Raw genomic sequence first — 9,066 nt, forward strand, 5'->3', positions numbered from 1 at the left:
CACTGCTCTGGTGGTAAAGGGTGGACTCAGCCTCATTATTGCCAAATGGGGATTGAAGTTTAGGTTTCTCACTGTTCTTCCCTTGACACCTGGGAGAGAGGGACTCCTTGTTACTGCAGAGCAGAAGAGATGTAGGCCCCCGCTCTAGGCTGTCTACTAACACCACCCTGAGTGGGAGGCACAGAGATGCCTACTTATTGCTCCCCAGATATCTCCTGATGAGTCTTGGGGGAGGGGTGGCCTCATTACCTCTGAGCAGTGGGGAAAATCTTGCCTCTACACTAAGTTTCCTCTGACACCTCCCAGCAGATGCTTCATTATTACCAACCTGACAAGGTGGCAATCTAGGTTTTCCACTTTGTCTTTGCTGGTGAGTGAAGGAAGAGCCATAATGTGCTCTGTGGTGTTTGGCTGAAACTGAGTGGTTATTGAAAGTTGTCTGCCTTGCTAGGCTTCTCCTTTCCTGGTCCTTTGGTGAGAGAGAGCAGACTTTTCTTGAATTTGGGGTTTTCTCCTTCTGTTCCATTGGTGTTTCCATGTTACCAGTTTTTTTCAACACCCAGCCTGGGATAATGAGGCAAAAAGAAACCCCAGGGAACTCGCTCCTTGCTATTGTTCATGTCCAGAGGTCCCTAGTGTGACTACCTTCTTATCTTTACCTTTCGAGTCTTTGTATGCTTCACACATAACATCTGGAGAGTTAGCTGTAGTTGGTGGGAGGAATAAGAAAAAGGATGCCTAATCCATCTTTCTGGAAGTAGGATTCCTGCATTTTGTTTTAGAAACATATTATTCCTTTGGGAACATGAAAGGCTATATGTAGATAAACTGTGGATTTCCTTCAAGTCCAGTCAACATGCCATCTTCTCTGTGAAGATTTCCCTTAAGATTTCTTCTGTATCTGTGTGATCACCAATCTCTATTCCTACCTCCATCAGAGCAATGATACTATTGTGCTGTTTGTGCCTGTCTCTGTCTGCCTTCACAGAAAATAGATAGCACTCAGATTTGCTATGTACTTTTAGATGAGTGGATCCAATGAAAGGACCTTTTATACAAATTAACAAGCTAGAATTCAAGTCACAAGCTGTGCACATTAGGTATTACGTTTTTTATACAAACTTTTCCAGATACTTATGCCAAATGTTACTGCTTTGACTTTTGGCGATTTTCTATCACGCGATTCAAACTTATCCTTTAATCTGACCAAACAGGTTACACCTTAAGTCTTATCTAAATATTAATATAACATACACCAGTTGGTAGAAAAAAATCTTTCCTTATGTTCAAACAAATGCCCAGTGCTCAATAGACTTGAAACTCCAGACACCATGCTTCTTCATGTTTGTATCATAGTAGAGAATGCACAATAGAGAATGCATGGAAGGTGAGGGAATTCCTACCTGTAGTTTTAATTTTCTCTGAGAAGAAGCCAGAGAGAAGTCATATGGAGTAAGTATCTTGAAAGAGAGGTGATGGTTTGGAACACCTTACTTAAAATATAGATTAGTGTAGGGGTGCCTGAGTGGCTCAATAGGTTAAGCATCTGCCTTTGGCTCAAGTCATGATCCCAGGGTTCTGGGATTAGGCTCCCTGCTCAGTGGGAAGCCTGCTTCTCCCTCTCTCCCACTCATGCTCTCTCTCTAATAAATAAATAAATAAATAAATAAATAAAATCTTTTTTAAAAAATAGGTTAGTGTGTGTAGGGTTGGGGAAATAAAGGAGAGAGGGAGTCTAGGGCCATTTACAGATTTTTAACTAAATGATGATACGTCATTATCCAAAATAGTGAATATGGGAGGAGAAATAAGCTCTTAGGGAAAGATGTGAGTTCAGCTTGAGCCATGTTGATCTTGAGGAATGTGTAGGACATTCAGGTGAAACAATCTGATGAGCATTAGTGTACACTGAGCTAGTACCATCACCTGGAGGCACATGGGTGGAACTGTAAGCCATGTGTGCCTTTGAAATTACCCAGGAGAATGTGTTGAGTGAAAATGGGAGACCAAAGATGGAACTCCTAGGAAACACTAACATTTAAGAGGCAAGTGTAGGAAAAGAGAATCTAAAAAGAGACTGAGAAGCAGTGGCCAGAAAAAAAGGGATCAAAATCAACAGTGTCACAAAATCCAAAGAGGACAAAATTTCAAGGAGATAATAGACAACGATATTAAATTCTGTAAAGGAGTGCAAGAAGATGTGGACAGTAAGGGGAATAACTGAATTTGCAACTTGAATGTCAGGGAGATGACTGAGTCGGAAGGCTGAGTGCCAGGGATTGACATGAGAACAGTGGAAGAGGAAGCGGACACATGAGAGAACGCTGCTCTTTGGAGAAGCTTATCCCGGAAGGAGACAAGTGATTAAGAGATATATGGGAGGGGATGCCTGGGTGGCTCAATTGGTTAAGCATGTGCCTTTGGTTCAGGTCATGATCCTGGGGTCCTGGGATCCAGCCCCACATTGGGTTCTCTGCTCAGCGAGGAGCCTGCTTCTCCCTCTCCTCCCTGCTTGTGCTCTCTTAGTCACTATCTCTGTCTTTCTGTATCTCAAATAAATAAATAAAATCTTTTAAAGAAAATAAGGTGGGGTGGATTATATTATATTATCAAAACACAGGACAATGCCTGGTACCTTTATGGACTCTCTTTATAAAATTTTGCTGACTGCATAAGTGGGTTAACACATAAGAACATGGAGAGGATTTGTTTGTGAGGGAATAGAGTTTCCTGAAGAAACAAGGGAAAGGCAAGGGTCACTGGGGAGGAAAGGCAGAGCAGAATGGGGACGAGATGATGGTGAAAGGAGGTGGGAGACTGAATCTAAGATAGCGGCCAGGGAGGGGATAGTGTGAGATGTGACAAGGTTGACTGGCCTCGTGGAGGTTCAGGGCCCATGAGGAAGGCCTGGACCCCTTGGGAAGAGCTGCCCAGTGGTTAGATGAAGAGTGAGTGAGAAGGAGATTTCCATACTAAGACAGGTGGTTGGTGGGATAGGCCCCTGTGATATACCTTAAAATTACCACAAGTCCCTCCTCTTCTTGCACAGACCCTAGGCAGAAAGATGTACGCTATGTAAAAGGGTGATAAAGCTGCCCTTGGTGTTCCCCTCGATGCCAGCAAAAAAGAGTCCATTTGTGGGCCAGTGATAAATGCAACAGACAGTTTTGAGCTGGCTGAGCGAGGCCTTGCCTCCGTGTGAGTCCATTAATTTGTACAAGGACTTTTGTTTTGTTACCGTGAGAGGAAAGAGGAGTTTTGCGTGGACCTTGGGGATGGTAGGAAGAGGAGGAGGGAGAGAGGTATTGCAGTCATTCCTTTTTGGTCCCTTGGACAGTGCTCAGAGGGTTAGAAATGGATGGAATTGCTTCTTATGAGATTCAGGGCAAAGGGTGATGGTGAGAAGGTGATGAAATTGGGCTTCACAATTTTGTAAGACCCTAAGCAGAAGCAGAGCTGTCTGGGACTCAAGGAAACAAGGCTCACTGAAGATGTCAAGTTCTCTAGCCCTGGTGATGAGGCAGTGAAGCAGTGGCCAACCATCCCGCCCAACCTACTCAGTCCCCATTTGCTTCAGCACAGAGAGCCCAGCCTGCAGAGGTCCCTTCCGATATTTCTGATAGTCCATGAGGAGTCCATACATGTTGCACACATTCCTTTTTGGTTGTTGCTTCCACTCTAGAATGAAACGACTGGTTCCTGACCCTGATCCAGCAGTTTGCCAGCTTCAACAATGGCAAGACAGAGACTCTGCCTCCAGCAACGGGCAGAAGCTGCTGGTGGTTCCAAATAGCATGAAGAGGATGGGGAGGGATGGTGAGGGAGCATTTCCCCCACCTATACATGAAAAGCAAGCATGAAAATCTAGTACTCTCAAGTATTGGAAATTTGGCAGCACCAAGAAATGTCATCCTGGGAATAGCTCATGGCCTCCTTAGGAGAGCAGGGGTCATGGGGAGGCTTCTGCCAGAAGGGCTATGGGGAGCAACTTCGAACCTTCAGGAACCAAGAAAGGAAAGCCAACACTTTGTGGTGACTGCAGTCCACAGAATATTTGTGGACATGTGGGAAGCATCCTGACCCCTAGAAATCCTAGGGGTGGGGGGAAAGTGAATGTGAGATAAAAATTATTTTCTATGATGAAGCCATTGAGGAATTGTGACATGCGAAGCTGAGCATCAGAACAAAGTGTGACTTCTGTTTGTACTTACACGTGGTGGAATATTGGACGTTTGGGTTATACAAAGGTGATACAAGATTCAGTCCTCAAGAATTTTTAATGGCATGTATAGTTAAATGTATTTTTTTTAAAGATTTTATTTATTTATTCATGAGAGACACACAGAGAGAGAAAGAGAGAGAGAGAGGGGCAGAAATATAGGCAGAGGGAAAAGCAGGCTCCATGTAGGGAGCTGATGTAAGACTCAATCCCGGGACTCCAGGATCACGCCCTGGGCCGAAGGCAGGTGCTAAACTACTGAGCCACCCAGGGATCCCCTATGGTTAAACATCTTATCAACAATGCACCCCTTCCATTTTCCTTTGGTAAATATTTAAAGTGTCATTATTCATATTTAAATGTGTTAAAACAAATAGTAAAGTAGCTTCCCAGAGCCTTCCAACATGAGACCTGATACTCTTCATCACGGCTATGAGAAAAGAAAGAGAACACTTACATAATGTTTAAGTGAGAAGCTTCTAGTTGACATTTCCTGTGATGATTAGAACTAAAAGCAGAGGGCTACAACTAGATGTTCGTGGTCCAGCTACAACCTGCTGAATCTTTCATGATGTCACCAGGCAAACAGTAAACCATGGCATTCTGCTTACACATTTCAGCTCAAGGACCATAAATGCGGAAAGCAGACCCAATAGAGGGCTCATTATTGATTTACTCAAGCATATACATTTTAGTGAATAGACTCAGAGATGCAGAACACACACATTGAAAATCCAAGCAAAGTGCTATGGCAGTGAACACAAGAGAATGACAAGAAGTTTAGGTAAGGAGTAATATCATAGGCCCTTGAGATAGAAATAACTTCAGAGATCATCCATCTTGCCCAGTCCTTCTCATATTGTATATGATGTATGTATATCAACAACTCTTTAGAAGTGCAGATCTCTGGGTCTCAGCTCCAGAGCAAAGACCTACTTTAATGGGTCTCACATGGGGCCCAGGAATCTGCATTTCAAAATAAGCATCCTCTGCTGAATAATTTCTATTTGCATTTTGAGACCCATTGTATCCTTCTCCATCCAACCAGGCTGATAGTTATGGAGTGAATCAACTGGGATTCCTTGTTTTCTGGAATCCAGTTGGGTTCCATGAATGGGAAGCACTGGCAGGAAATGAGGGGGTGGGATATTAACCCGCCTTGGACACTTCCCTGCTCTCCACAGGTTGGCAGTGGCTATATTTCTCTACTAAAGGCTGAGTCTTCTACAGCACTCTCTCCAGGTCTCCCTTGTCTTCCCTTTCCTTACTCCTTCAAGTCCAGGGGGGTAGTGGCCAGACTGCACCCCGAGGCCAATGAGATCAGAATCTCTAGGGGGGGATACTGGAGACTCTTACTTTAAAGCTCCTCCTGGAGATTCTAATTTGCAGTCAAGGTTGAGAGCAATGGCTTAGATTAGGAGATTTCATGAAAAAGCAGGTGCTGATTTGATATGTCCAGGGTGGAACCTAAAGATTGTCCTTCTAGCAAGATCTCTGGGTGACCTGTATTGCACACTAAATTTTGAAAAACACCATTCTTGACCAACTCCTTTATTTCTCTTAGAAAGATAAAGTGACTTGCCTGAGAACACCCAGGACTACAACCCAAGTATCCCAAGTCGAAAGTCAAAGGTGGAGATCTGAGATGACCCCAAGAGATGGCAGTGCAGAGTCAGAAAAATAATACCAGTGGGAACTGGGTGTTCTACTAAAGACTTGCTCTAACTGGGTCACTCCACAGGAAATACACATACAACTCCTGGATGTGTGAGGCCCAAGGAAAAAGGAACTTTCCTAAGGTCTCATAGTAGCAGGTGCAGACAACAGCTGCTGGGATGGCTTTCCTTTGGGAGCATTTGTGAAGGGAGGGAGAACAGACCAGATGATGTCAGCTTTTCTGGAGACTGTGTTCCGGGAGTCCTGGAGTGAGAAGTTCTGCAACACTTGGATCATTAGAAATGTGCTGACTTTGTCACATCATTGGAACCAATCTTTGGGCCGGAAATGACAGGTTCTTTTCCTGTAATTCACAAATTTCCCAAGACTTTTGATTTCCTATTAAACATTGAGAACCTCTTAGCAGATAGCTCCTGTGGTAAATTGTCTGCAAGAATATATGTCTCCTATATCTATGCTCTTGGGTAGTACAGGGCAGGGGAAAATCTTTTTCCTTCTACCTTTCTGGGTTCTTGGCTGGGGTTCTGTAACACAAGACAATTAAAAAGGAGAACAAATGAGTTTATTGACATGTATATTTCATATACATACAGGAGAAACTCAGGGATGAGTAACTCAAACAAGGGGTTAGAATTTAGGCTTATATAGCATCAGAACAAAAAATAGTACATTTTCAGAGAAGTTATAAGACAAAAGAAAAAGGCTGTGAGTTTCTGGGCAAATAATTATATGGGAGACTAATTGAGGTGAGGGCCAGTCAGTAAAGTTATGGAGAGTTCTCTCATGCCCTCTTTGGCCTGATAAGGAGCTAGGATTGTCGCTGATTCACTTCTGTACAGATTTATGTCTTGCTTTTAGGTAGGTAGGGGGAAGCCTTCCTCTCAATTGCTTTGAGCTCAAAATGTCCAAGTGGTATGTTTGGGGGCAGCAAATTCTGCTCCCCCTCAGTAGTCATTTCTCATAGTGACTGTGAGCTTAACCATGTGTCTTGGTTTGTGTGGTGGGAGAAAAAAAATGTGGCATAAGCACAAGCAGACATGTGAAAAAGGCTTGCAGGTTAGGCCTTGTGCTCTCCTGCTGCTCTTTGGAACCCTGTAAACACTGTGTAAAAAAAAAAAAAAAAATTAGGGCCAGCCTCCCAGAGAAGGACCCACACAGAGCACACACAAGACGACCAGCTGAGGTCTTCCTATCCCCAGACCAACCTGCCTGCAAACCCCTGGACCTGCAAGTGAGGCTGCCCAGCTGCCGGCTAAACTGCCAGTTGACCAAAAATGTATGTGGGGATCCAGTAGATATGAGCTGACCCACCTGGGAGCAGAAGAATCATCCAGCTGGTCCTGCTCTGAGTCAAATAATTATTAGTTTAAGCAACTGAATTTTAGTATAGCTTATTAAAACAAAACAAAAGCTGACCAATCCAGCTCCAAACACAACAGGTTAGCCTGAAGTATTATACAGTCCTTGAGGGCAGGGCATGTTTCTTAAGTACTGTTTGCGGTGGCAAAATACTGGAAACAGTGGGCTCGTGTTTTATCATATTATGGAGTACCATACACCACAGCCACTAAAAGGAAACATTAGGGAACTTTCCAGAACGCTCGGTGAGATGCAGAGGAGCAGTGGCTGCCCGAGCTGCACCCAGCAACGCGCTCCTTCCTGCTCCCCAACATCGGCCTCAGCCCTCTCACCGGCTGTAGAAAATGGTGAAAGAAACCACTTACTATGATGTTTTGGGGGTCAAACCCAATGCCACCCAGGAGGAATTGAAAAAGGCTTACAGGAAACTGGCCTTAAAGTACCACCCTGATAAGAATCCAAATGAAGGAGAGAAGTTTAAACAGATTCCTCAAGCTTATGAAGTGCTCTCGGATGCAAAGAAAAGGGAATTATATGACAAAGGAAGAGAACAGGCAATCAAAGAAGGTGGAGCTGGTGGTGGTTTTGGCTCCCCCATGGACATCTTTGATATGTTTTTTGGAGAAGGAGGCAGGATGCAGAGAGAACGGAGAGGTAAAAATGTTGTACATCAGCTCTCAGTAACCTTGGAAGATTTATATAATGGCGCAACAAGAAAAGTAGCTCTGCAAAAGAATGTGATTTGTGATAAATGTGAAGGCTGAAGTGGTAAGAAAGGAACAGTCGAATGTTGTCCCAATTGCCAAAGTACTGGAATGCAAATAAGAATTCATCAGATAGGACCTGGAATAGTTCAGCAAATTCAGTCTGTGTACCAGGGCCATGGGGAACAGATCAGTCCTAAAGACAGATGTAAAAGCTGCAACGGAAGGAAGATAATTCGAGAGAAGAAGACTCTAGAAGTGCATATTGACAAAGGCATGAAAGATGGCCAGAAGATAACATTCCATGGTGAGGGAGACCAAGAACCAGGATTGGAACCAGGAGATATTATCATCATTTTAGATCAGAAGGACCATGCTGTTTTTACTTGACAAGAAGATCTTTTCATGTGTATGGATATACTGCTGGTTGAAGCCCCGTGTGGCTTTCAAAAGCCAATATCTACTCTTGACAACTGAACCATGGTCATCACTTCTCATCCAGGTCAGATTGTCAAGCATGGGGATATCAAGTGTGCGCTAAACGAAGGCATGCCAATTTATCGTAGACCATATGAGAAGGGTCGCCTAATCATCTAATTTAAGGTAAACTTCCCTGAAAATGGCTTTCCCTCTCCTGATAAACGTTCTTTGCTGGAAAAACTCCTACCGGAGAGGAAGGAAATAGAAGAGACTGATGAAATGGACCAGGTAGAACTGGTGGACTTTGATCCTAATTAAGAAAGACGGCGCCATTACAATGGGGAAGGATATGAGGATGATGAACATCAGCCTATAGGGGTGGTTCAGTGTCAGACCTCTTAATTGGGCCAGTGAATAACACTGGTGCTGGCATTTTATATGCAGTAGTGAATGAGTGAAGGACTATAATCATAGCTCACTACTTGCTATTTTTTGTTTTCGTTTTAATATTCAACTATAGTAATGTTTTAAAAGTTAAATGAAGAATAAATTCAAATATTAAAAAAAAAAGAAACATTAGGTCATGGAATGAAATATATATATAATAAACAAAAACCCACACACATTTTGGCCAATGACAAAATCCCATGTAATATTTTTGTATTATTATGCAAATGGGAAGAAAAA

General features: G+C 43.3%; 1 pseudogene; it reads left to right on the forward strand.

Annotated features, from left to right (window-relative positions):
* The first annotated feature begins 7,585 nt into the window (after positions 1-7,585).
* On the forward strand, positions 7,586-8,781 carry LOC112921544 (dnaJ homolog subfamily A member 1-like; annotated as a pseudogene).
* The last annotated feature ends 285 nt before the right edge of the window (positions 8,782-9,066 follow it).

This window comes from Vulpes vulpes, chromosome 2 (genome assembly GCF_048418805.1).
Source record: "Vulpes vulpes isolate BD-2025 chromosome 2, VulVul3, whole genome shotgun sequence".
NCBI lineage: Eukaryota > Metazoa > Chordata > Mammalia > Carnivora > Canidae > Vulpes > Vulpes vulpes.